This window comes from Theropithecus gelada, chromosome 1 (assembly GCF_003255815.1).
Source record: "Theropithecus gelada isolate Dixy chromosome 1, Tgel_1.0, whole genome shotgun sequence".
In the NCBI taxonomy this organism is placed as follows: domain Eukaryota; kingdom Metazoa; phylum Chordata; class Mammalia; order Primates; family Cercopithecidae; genus Theropithecus; species Theropithecus gelada.
Genome location: NC_037668.1, coordinates 195,062,862 through 195,075,316, shown reverse-complemented (window position 1 = coordinate 195,075,316; position 12,455 = coordinate 195,062,862).

Below are 12,455 nucleotides of genomic sequence, written 5' to 3'. Positions count from 1 at the left end.
ATTTTTATCAGATTTTGCTTGCTTGCTATGTAAGTACCCCTTCAACTTCACCCTGTCACCCTACATGCACACGCACACATACACACACACACACACTCACATGGAAAGAGAGAGAGAGCAACTACCAGCAGCATATATGTCCTATTGCCATGACTAGATAAATTGCCTCAATGCCTTTTCTACTGCACTCGCTGTCTCTGACCATTAATAAATAAGGTACTCAGTTTATGTAAATATAAGAGCGTAGCTAATTTTAAATGCCAGACATGGTCAATTTAGCTGTTTTAAATGCTGCAGTGACTAGCCTGCACCAAACTTTTAGAATAGGGAGTAAATACAGACTAGGCAACAGTAGGGAAATTTCCTGGACTTCTCAAGTTCGTGATGGAAATTGGTGAATGTCTTCGACAATTTGCTCTTAATGCAGATGGAATCAGTTTCTCATGGAAACAGATACCTTCCTTTACATTTATTGCATGTGAAAAAACTGTGTCTGGCTTTAAGCAGTCATGGACCACCTTACTCTCTTCCTTAGTAGAAACTCAACAGAGAATTTAAAATTAAAACTCCAGCTTGTTCATCACACAGATAACCATACAATACTAACAAGCTAAAAATAAATCAAATTTGCTGTATTATAGTATTCAAATTTGAATATAATATTTGAATATAGTATTCAAATACTACATGTCCTTGGAAGAAAACATTACATTTTAGGTTTCTTCCATGCAACACAAAATGATACAGCAGCTGATAAAGCGAAAAGTAAATGCGTACCCAGGATGCACTGGATGTAACACCCACTTTTATAGCTCATCAAGGATACTGAGGCTGAGGGTGGAATGTGTTAGGGATCTTGGTACAATCCCCTGCCACCAGGTTAAGAAAAATATTGAAAAATGATGGTGGGAAGTGATATAAACGGTGTGTCAAAGAAGTCTAATGTGAGAAAGGACATGATTTCCTTAGTCTTGAACTCGATAGGCCTCAAATTCCCAACACTCCATGGTTTGTACAACTGGATAGTCTTAATGAGGTCATGGAAGATGATGTGGAAGTGGCATTAAATCTTTACAGTGAGTCCTTACAGAGCAAGTGTTGCTGCTACTGAGGAAAGTCCAAAGAGTTTGCTAATACATGGAACTCTAACATGTTCAAAGGGACCAAATATAGTTTTGAAAAAGAGACCCTAAAAATGGGAACCCTAAAAAATGGGAACCATAGCAGTGAAGTGTTAAAGAAGATGCCAAAAGCACTGACCTACATAATTAAGTGATATCAAGAAAGAGGATAAAGCAGATGCTTTCAGAAAAAAAAATTAAAAAAAATTTAAAAAAAATCATTATTTCTGGATTCAACGAAAGAAGCAGAAGGGGATTAGCCCAGGATGAGAAAGTTGAGAAGACTGCCTTAACAGCATGGTGTCTCTTTCAGGTTGTCACACTTCCTCTCTCAGGGAAAACAGTCTTGGAACATTAGAACCATATTGAATATTAGAGATAATCTGTCCCAATCCCATTATAATATAGCTGGGAAACTGAGGCACTGCACGTAGTGATTAACTCAAGGTTACACAGCTAGTAACAGGTCACCCAGAACTGGAGCCCACCTTTCAGACTTCCTGTGTTCTCTGGTTTAGAAATTAGAAGACTGGATCTAGCTCTTGTTCCTAAACCAACGAGCTATCATACATTTAAAAGACTATAATCTCTCTATGCCCAGTTTTCTCATCTGCTCTGTTTCATGGTTAGAATAACATGAAGATGTGGCATGTAGCATTCATTATAAAAGACAAATAGTACTATTCAAAAATAAAATATTTTTATCAGATGGTATCTTCTTGAAGTTTAAGGATGGGTATTAACTTTGTATCTTTCCCAGGTTCTAGCACAGACATTACATACATTTCAGTGAAATGAACTGAACTATCTTCAATTTTTATGAACTCAAAATAACCCAATTGTGTACAACAGGGAAACCGTCCAGCAGAACTATTTCCAAGAAGGCTATATTAAATTCTCAAAACAATAAATGTACTCTTTGGGGAAAAGCAATACCCATCTGCAACATAGTCTTAGATCTGGTGATCGCATCTAGTAGGAATTCAGTGATATAGAGCTGGGTGGGAAAAAAAATTTATTACATTTCCAGACGTTGGAACCCAACAAATAATTTCTAATTATTATGCAACTTATTTTCCTTATTTCTCTATTTCAGTAGCAGAAACTTCTACTGAAACTAATCTTTCCTATATGAGCAAACCAAATAAAGTTAAAAATACAGGACCACTAAATCAGGTAATGATTCAGTATAATTGACATCTACTTAAAAATACTATCAGTCTTTATGAACCAACTCATTCATTAAATATCTCAAATAATAATTCAGTTTAAGCTAAGCATTTGAACTTTCTAAAAACAGAATCTACTCTGTTGATACGAACTGACATTATTTCATTTGCTACCTTGTTTTAAGTGGAAGAACATACAAATTATTTTAAATTCATAAAATGTTGGTCTTTTGTTTGTTTGTCTCTGTATCTTTTAAAATGTCTTTCCTGTAAATCAGGACATCAAATGTCTTATGCTAATGTCTCTTCTGTTGCATCTTCTCAGAGAACATTTATCATTCAGCACATAAGAATGACACTTTCCTTCATTTTGAAATTGGCTGAATCTCGATATATTAATATTTTGTGAAATCCAACCAACTTGCCACTAGTACTATCAGGAAATAAATTGGTCCAAATTAACAAACTTGATTTTACCACTCAGCTCTGGAGCATAGCAACATTAGTTAATTTCATCAATGGAAAGTTCCAGAACCAAATTCTACCAGATAAAATGGTACTAGTGCAAAGGAAATAAGATACCTGAGAGAAACCAGATGATCTTCAAATTTGGTTTCCCTCACTGAAGAAATTCCTGATAGCGCATTTTAATATACACAGCATCCCCTACCATGATCAAGACTTTCTTAGGGTCTTATATTTCTGTCAACTGACATTTTTCAATTCTCAAAGGTGGAAAAATGCTCCCAGAGACATGGTCATCATTCCCATATCTTGTGACAGCAATGCTCTCTCTAGGTTGTTCTCACCCAAGAATTTTGATGTGTTAATTATGGTCATGGGTAAACTTTGTTTAGTCAAAACAGATAACAATATTTTAATGTCTATTAGTAGCTCCCTGAATATTTAAGTTTAGGGAAATCTTATTTTACTCACAGAAGTTCCAGAGGAGAGAAACTGCTTCTACAGGATCAAAGAACACATCCCACATAGTTTGGCCTGAGAAAACTATAACAGGGATTTGCCTAGCATAGTCTCTACATCAGGGTGATAAGAGGAAACGAGACGAATGAGAGCATCAACATGTGACCTGTGTATTGTTCAAGGGGGTGTGAACTATTTATTTATCAAAAGTAGGACAAGATAGGTGAAGTAAATTGATTGACTCTAGAAGTAGTTCAGTGAGGATCCTCAGGATCCTGTAAGAGAAAGGGTCCAATATTACTGCTGAAGGCTATATAGAGTCACATTGCAGACCAGAGGCTTCGGAGTCAGACAGATCTCAGTTTGAATTCTGGCTGCATCACTCATGAATTGAGTCACCTTGGACAAGTCCCTCAACCTTTCTGAACCTGTTTCTGCACCTGGAAAGTGGGGATAACATGATTACCTCAGTGGGCTGCTATGGGAATTAAGTGGCAGGCGAATGTGAATGCTTAACCCAGTGCCTGGCACACAGCAAGAGTTGAGAAAACATCTCATTGAGGGAATTGGAGATGTGACCAAAAGGTTTTACAAAAGGTTACATGTACTAATCAGAGAGGAGTCGTGTGCTATCATTATAAGTGAGAGGGCATGACAAGTCCAGAAACTCCATTTAAATCTTCTGTTTTTCTAAGTAAAATGATTATTAGTAACCATGTAAATGAAGTTAAGACTAGAATTTAAAAAACAGATTTAAGTAATAACTGGGGATGATTTTAAGAACAATATGGGTAGAGGATATCAAACTATATTATCTTCTGACAATGAATAAGTTTATCAGCTAAAGAAGACAAAAAGAACACTGCACGACATAAACACTCAAGTGATTCCATTGATGTAAGCTCAAGTGTCAGCTGATCATTTTTAATATATGAATTGTTACTTGCAATCATGGTCTTCCATCAATAAACTTTCCTGAAGCATTCAGAAATTTGGTAGCAAATGAGATACCAGGACTTTCCATTTATATAGCTGCTGTGCAAATCATCTCAAACCAGTTGTTTTTGCCCAAAGTCTGTCTTTTGGCAATAAAGGTGAAAGTACAATAGCCTTCAGAATATTTCTAACTAGTAGTTTCAATATACCCCTTAGGAATTCCTTCATGTGTACTTGGCTGGATAAGTAGAGAATGATACGATAGTCTTTTCATTGTCTTCTGAAGTCAGTTGTTGCCCATCTATCTGAAAACTATTTGTTCAATAGATAAGAAACTAGGTTATAATTTTCACATATACATAAGCCAAATCCATATTTTTATCCCTGAAAGGGCTAAAAAACATATCCTGGCCTCCCAAAATTTAGTTTATTCTAAACATTTGAGAAACTGCTCTTCCCATTTTTCAGGACAAGCTGCATGTTTAGAGGGAGGCAATAGAACCTAAGAAGGGAATGTATATAGTTTGAATAAAACATGTTCAACATTCTATTTTTTTAATATTTAGAAACGAAAAAATGATAAAGGATTTTCCAAAAGCTACAGAAAGAAAAAGGCTCAGTTAACTTTCTCGACTGGTAAAGGAACCCAGAAAACAAATAGAGCAATGATCACTCCCTATCTCTTCACCTATTTGGTTTTCTCTTTTTGCAGGCAGAGCATAAAATAATTTCCAGAGAAATAGGAGATTTTTCTTTTTCCAAAAAGGGCAGAGGAAAAACACCTATAGAAACATATCAGCTGGATAACTATGTAAACATCACTAGGGACAACATATTCCCCCCATGAGGCATGTTGCAGGAAGGAGATGAATTGTAGTCTTTAATCTCCTCTGTGTTTAGTGGAGCCCCCCACAATCAGATTGTAAACATTGGAATACTTGCTTGAGTGGTTCCACCAAAGACTTTATTGCGGTAACTGTATTAGACCTTTGTTGCTATCGGTTCTCTTAGGAGCAATCACTTTAGTTTGGATGAACGAGATCCCTGAAAGTAGATTCACTGCTTTACAGAACTGCTAATCCTCCATTCATTTTAAAAGGAAAAATAAATATTGCCCTGATGATTGTCAATTTTATGTAAACTTAATACATATTACTATTTTAAAAATGACCTTTCATTTAAATGAGACTTGTATTGATATGCTCAGTTTTATTACAAAAGCAATTTTTTTATTATATTAAAAGTATGGTTTACTTGTGTTATGAAGTATATGACTTCAGCACCTTCTATTAGATATTTTTTTCTTTGCATCATTGTGACATCTGCTCAGGGTGTTTTCAATCTCATTTCTTGGATGTGTTTCTTCATCAATGTTAGATTTTTAAATTAAAATAATACTTTATACAAAAGAAAAAGTCATCTTTCTTTGCACAAAATGACTGGTCCAAGATCATTTGCACAGATCTGAACAATGATATAATGGCAAGTCTTGATATTTCATCTGCTATGAAATTTCTGAATGACTCTGGAAAGTTTTTAGGTAGATCATGGTTATAAGTGAAAATTCAAATTGTCAAAATTATCAGCTGATACTCGAGCTTACATCAATAGAACCACTGTGGTGTTTACATTATTATTATTATTATTTTATGTATTTACTTATTTTTGAGACGGAGTCTCACTCTATCACCAGGCTGGAGTGCAGTGGCACGATCTTGGCTCACTGCAACCTCTGCCTCCTGTGTTCAAGTGATTTTCCTGCCTCAGTCTCCTGAGTATCTGGGACTACAAGCACACGCCACCATGCCCAGCTTATTTTTGTATTTTTAGTAGAGATGGGGTTTCACCATGTTGGCCAGGATGGTCTCGATCTCCTGACCTTGTGATCCGCCCACCTCAGCCTCACAAAGTGCTGAGATTACAGGCATGAGCCACCATGCACGGCCTATATTATTAATATAATGGTAATGTAGAATGATTCAAATGAAACAACTGAATTGCATCGATGTTAGGCTCTGGATTATTGTTGAGTGGGTTGTTACAAAAATTTTAGGTTTTGCTATTCCTGGGTCTTGGTTGATAAAATAGTTCAAATCAGGATGACCTCGAGGTCAAGTGGGTGGTAAATAAACAGTTCAAAATCTCAAACAGCAGTGGAGGTTGTTTATAGAGTTGTGCAGCAGAAATGCTTATGCAGCCCAGCTCAGTAAACATTTTACATCACTTTGCATGAGGGATATATAAAGACAGTGTTTACTGCCGTTGATAAAGCCTCAATGTATATGTGCCAAAGCTAGGACTGACTGGCTGAAACTGCAAAGCAGGGCTGCTCTGCAGATAAAGTATTGAACAAGACAGCTGAGCTCATCCAGAGATAGGCTAAAACAAGACTATAAAATCAGTCATGGAAAACAGAGAGCTTTTGGATCATGTGTAGCAGCTGGGACAGTCTTCTCCTCATGTCCAGCTGGGCAACTCTAAACTCCTTTTCTGTATGCAGATGTTTTATCCTGTGAACAGCTCATGACTAGACAACAACTGCATGAGGTGTACTTAACTCTTGAGATGCTTCATTGGCACCAGGTCCCTACATCAAACTCAGAAGACCTCTTTAAAAATCAGCTGCATAACTTGGCTATTTAAATAAGTCATTGCATTTGTAAGACTGACCACTGGATGTTTTTGTCATTTCAATTGCCTTGCAAGCCAGGACAGGTTCTCATGTGCTTTTCTAGTAAATGAAGGAAGGAAAAAGACATTGAATAAGAGATGTCATTAGAGATTGGATACAGATTAAGGAAGAAATTATAATATGGATCCATACCACTAGAACTACTCTTGAATGGAGAAATAATTTGAAAGGACTCATGGTTAGCTTGGTGAAGAAAATGTAATAAGAGTAGAATCTTCTAAGACTTTAGTCCAGACTTAATTATTTGCTTCAGGAGAGTGAATTCAGGGACTCACTCTTGAATTTAATGATAATTTCTAGATTTTCTTTTGAATCTAATGAATTGTATCTGGCATTTAAGTCTTCACATAACAAAAAAGGGACCCAGTGCTTTTTGAGATAGGGAGAAACAAACAATCTAGATATTAGTTTGCTCTCAATCAATACAGGCTAGAAAATTGTGAGACTATTTTCAGGATTTGACGTCAATTTCTATACCTATCAGCATAAAAGACTAATATCCCATTTTCTCATTTTGTGTAATGTTTTGATTTCAGGAATGCAAGTTCTATTTAACATTTAAGTATCTACAATACTCAAAATACTGATATTTAGATATATTAGGAATGGTCTTTGTCCAAAAGACAGGCATCTCAAAAAAATGTAACTTAACCTCAAAAAGAAATTGAGCTTGTCTCCCGGGGTACAGTTTCTTTTTTTTTTTTTTAAGATTTTTTTTAATACTTTAATTTCTGGGATACATGTGCAGAAACGTGCAGATTTGTTACATAGGTATACACATGCCATGGTGGTTTGCTACACCCATCAACCTGCCATATACATTAGGTGTTTTTCCTAATGCTATCCCTCCCCTAGCCCACCACCCCCTGACAAACCCCAGTGTGATGTTCCCCTCCTTGTATCCATGTGTTCTCATTGTTCAGCTCCCACTTATGAGTGAGAACATGCAGTGTTTAGTTTTCCGTTCTTGTGTTAGCTTGCAGAGAATGATGGTTTCCAGCTTCATCCATGTCCCTGCAAAGGATATAAGCTCATCCTTTTTTATGGCTACATAGTATTCCATGGTATATATGTGTCACATTTTCTTTATCCAGTCTATCATTGATGTTCATTTGGGTTGGTTCCAAGTCTTTGCTATTGTGAACAGTGCCGCAATAAACATACATGTGCACATGTCTTTATAGTAGAATGATTTATAATCCTTTGGGTATATTCCCAGTAAAGGGATTGCTGGGTCAAATGGTATTTCTAGTTCTAGATCCTTGAGGAATCACCACACTGTCTTCCACAATGGTTGAAATAATTTACACTCCCACCAACAGTGTAAAAGCATTCCTATTTCTCCACATCCTCTCCAGCATTTGTTGTTTCTGACTTTTTAATGATTGCCATTCCAACTGGCATGAATGGTATCTCACTGTGGTTTTGATTTGCATTTCTCTAACGACCAGTGATGACAAGCTTTGATTCATATGTTTTTTGGCCGCATAAATGTTGTCTTTTGAGACATGTCTGTTAATATATTTGCACACTTTTTGATGGGGTTTTTTTTTCTTCTAAATTTGTTTAAGTTGTTCGTAAATTCTGGATATTAGCCCTTTGTCAGATGGGTAGATTGTAAAAATTTCTCTCATTCTATAGGTTGCCTGTTCACTCTGATCATAGTTTCTTCTGCTGTGTAGAAGCTCTTTAGTTTAATTAGATCCCATTTGTCAATTTCAGCTTTTGTTGTCATTGCTTTTGGTGTTTTAGTCATGAAGTCTTTGCCCATGCCTATGTCCTGAATGGTATTGCCTAGATTTTCTTCTAGGGTTTTTACGGTTTTAGGTCTTACATTTAAGTCTTTAGTCCATCTTGAGCTCATTTTTGCATACAGTGTGAAGAAGGGATCCAGTTTCACCTTTCTGCATATGGCTAGTCAGTTTTCCCAACAACATTTATTAAATAGGGAATCCTTTCCCTATTGCTTGTTTTTGTCAGGTTTGTCAAAGATCAGATGACTGAAGATGTGTGGCATTATTTCTGAGGCGTCTGTTCTGTTCCATTGGTCTATATATCTGTTTTGGTATCAGTACCATGCTGTTTTTGTTACTGTAGTGTTGCAGTATAGTTTGAAGTCAGGTAGTGTGATGCCTCCAGCTTTGTTCTTTTTGCTTAGGATTTTCTTGGCTATGCAGGCTCGTTTTTGATTCCACACGAAATTTAAAGTATTTTTTTCCAATTCTGTGAAGAAAGTCAACGGTAGCTTGATGGGTACAGCATTGAATCAATACATTACTTTAGGCAGTATGGCCATTTTCATGATACTGATTCTTCCTATCCATGAGCATGGAATGTTTTTCCATTTGTTTATGTCCTCTCTTATTTCCTTGAGCAGTGGTTTGTAGTTCTCCTTCAAGAAGTCCTTAACATCCCTTGTAAGTTGTATTCCTAGATATTTTATTCTGTTTGTAGCAATTGTGAATGGGAGTTCATTCATGATTTGGCTGTTAGTCTGTTATTGGTGTATTGGAATGTTTGTGAATTTTGCATATTGATTTTGTATCCTGAGACTGCTGAAGTTGCTTATCAGCTTAAGGAGATTTTGGGCTGAGACAATGGGGTTTTCTAAATATACAATCATGTCATTTGCAAACAGAGACAATTTGACTTCCTCTTTTCCTATCTGAATACCCTTTATTTCTTTCTCTTGCCTGATTGCCCTGGACAGAACTTCCAATACTATGTTGAATAGGAGTGGTGAGAGAGGGCATGCTTGTCTTGTGCCAGTTTTCAAAGGGAATGCTTCCAGTTTCTGCCCATTCAGTATGATATTGGCTGTGGGTTTATCATAAATAGCTCTTATTATTTTGAGATACATTCCATCAATACCTAGTTTATTGAGAGTTTTTAGCATGAAGGCTGTTGAATTCTGTCAAAGGCCTTTTCTGCATCTATTGAGATAATTATGTGGTTTTTGTCTTTGGTTCTGTTTATGTGATGAATTATGTTTATTAATTTGTGTATGTTGAACCAGCCCTGCATCCCAGGGATGATGCCAACTTGATCATGGTGGATAAGCTGTTTGATGTGCTGCCAGATTCAGTTTGCCAGTATTTTATTGGGGATTTTCACATCAATGTTCATCAGGGAGGTTGGCCTGAAATTTTCTTTTTTTGTTGTGTCTCTGCCAGGTTTTGGTATCAGGATGATGCTGGCCTCATAAAATGAGTTAGGGAGGAGTCCCTCTTTTTCTATTGTTTTGAATAGTTTCAGAAGGAATGGTACCAGCTCCTCTTTGTACCTCTCGTAGAATTTGACATGAATCCATCTGGTCCTGGGTGTTTTTTTGTTGGTAGGTTATTAATTACTGCCTCAATTTCAGACCTTGATATTGGTCTATCCGGGGATGAGACTTCTTCCTGGTTTAGTCTTGGGAGGGTGTATGTTTCCAGGAATTTATCCATTTCTTCTAGATTTTCTAGTTTATTTGCTTAGAGGTGTTTATAGTATTCTCTGATGGTAGTTTGTATATCTGGGGGATTGGTGGTGATATCCCCTTTATCATTTTTTATTGTGTCTATTTTATTCTTCTCTCTTTTCTCCTTTATTAGTCTGGCTAGCAGTCTATCTATTTTGTTGATCTTTTCAAAATACCAGCTCCTGGATTCATTTTTGAAGGGTGTTTCATGTCTCTATGCCTTTCAGTTCTGCTCTGATCTTAGTTATTTCTTGCCTTCTGCTAGCTTTTGAATTTGTTTGCTTTTGCTTCTCTAGTCCTTTTCATTTTGATGTTAGGTGTCAGTTTTAGATCTTTCCTGATTTTTCTGTGGGCATTTAGTGCTATAAATTTCCCTCTACACACTGCTTTAAATATGTCCCAGAGATTCTGGTACATTGTGCCTTTGTTCTCATTGGTTTCAAAGAACATCTTTATTTCTGCCTTCATTTCGTTATTTGCCCAGTAGTCATTCAGGAGTAGGTTGTTCAGTTTCCATGCAGTTGTGTGGTTTTGAGTGAGTTTCTCAATCCTGAGTTTTCATTTGATTGCACTGTGTTCTGAGAGACTAACACATACATAGTTGTTTGAGGATGGAGGTAAAAGTTGGCTTTAATGTGTATTTTTTTCCTGCAAAAAAGGAATCATCGCTTTTATCAGCCTAAAAATTGGTCAAGATCATTATTTTGGTGTTTGAGTTGTAGACTCTATTTCTATATAGTATCAGATGTCTATTACTTCTGAAATAAGGAGGCTGATAGTTTGTTATAATTACAGACTGTATACAGAGAATACTTGATAAGATCTTAAGAAATATTCAACTATTTTAGTTTGAAAAACTGCTTTTCTTGGAGTAACTGACCATAACTTTGTCATTCAGATAGATCTGGTTTACTGCTTGGGGAAAGAGGGAAAGGAAAAGGGAAAGTCTTTGAACAATTTAAAAGTAAAAAAAGGTCTTAATATATTAAAAAATAATAATTGGGAATGTGAAAGTACTAGTGGGAAAATGTAATTTTTTTCTTTTAAAAAATTATTATTATTTTAATTGACGGATAATTGTATACATTTATGGGGTACAGTGTGATACTTCAACATATGTATACAATGTATAATGACCAAATTGAGGTAATTAGCTTATCCATCATCTCAAACATGTATCATTTGTGTTGGGAACATCCAAAATCTTCTCTCCTACTACTTGAAAATACAGAATAAATTGTTGTTATGTCACCCTATATTGCTGTGAACTATATTTCTCCTATCTAGTATTTGTATGTTAACCAACCTTTATCTCCCCACCCCCTTACCCTTCTCCACCTCTAAGTAATGACTATTCTACTCCATACTTCTTGAGATCAACTTTTTTAGCCTCTACATATAAGTGAGAATGTACAGTATTTATCTTTCCATGCCTGGCTTACTTCACTTAACATTATGTCCTCCAAGCTCATTCATGTTGCTGCAAATGGCACAATTTTGTTCATTTTTATGGCTAAATAGGATTCCATTGTGCATATGCCACATTTTCTTTATCCATTTATCTACTGATGGACACATAAGTTCATTTCATATTTTGGCTATTGTGAATAGTGCTGCAATAAATATGGGATAGCGGATCTTTATTAAACATTCAGATTTATTTTCCTTTGGATATATACCCGGTAGTGGGATTACTGGATCAGAAGACATACAAATGGCCAACAGGTATATGAAAAAATGTTCAGCGTCACTAATCATCAGGGAAATGCATATCAAAACCATTGGGAAATATCAACTCACCCCAGTTAGAATGGCTATTATCAAAAAGACAAAAAGAACAAACACTGGTGAGGATGCAGAGAAAGGAGAACTGTTACACACAGTTGGCAGGAATGTAACTTAGTATAGCCATTATGAAAAAGTAAAATTAAAAAGTAAAAATAAAACTATCATATGATCTAGCAAAATGTAATTCTTAACATAAACAGTTGAAATAAATTCTGAACTTAGGACCAATATTAATTGTAAAATTGATTTTGGACCACATATACACACGCACACATATATATACACACCCACACAATCAGGAGTTGCTTAACAATGGGGATACATTCTGAGAAATATGTCATTAGATGGCTTTGTTGTTTTGTGAA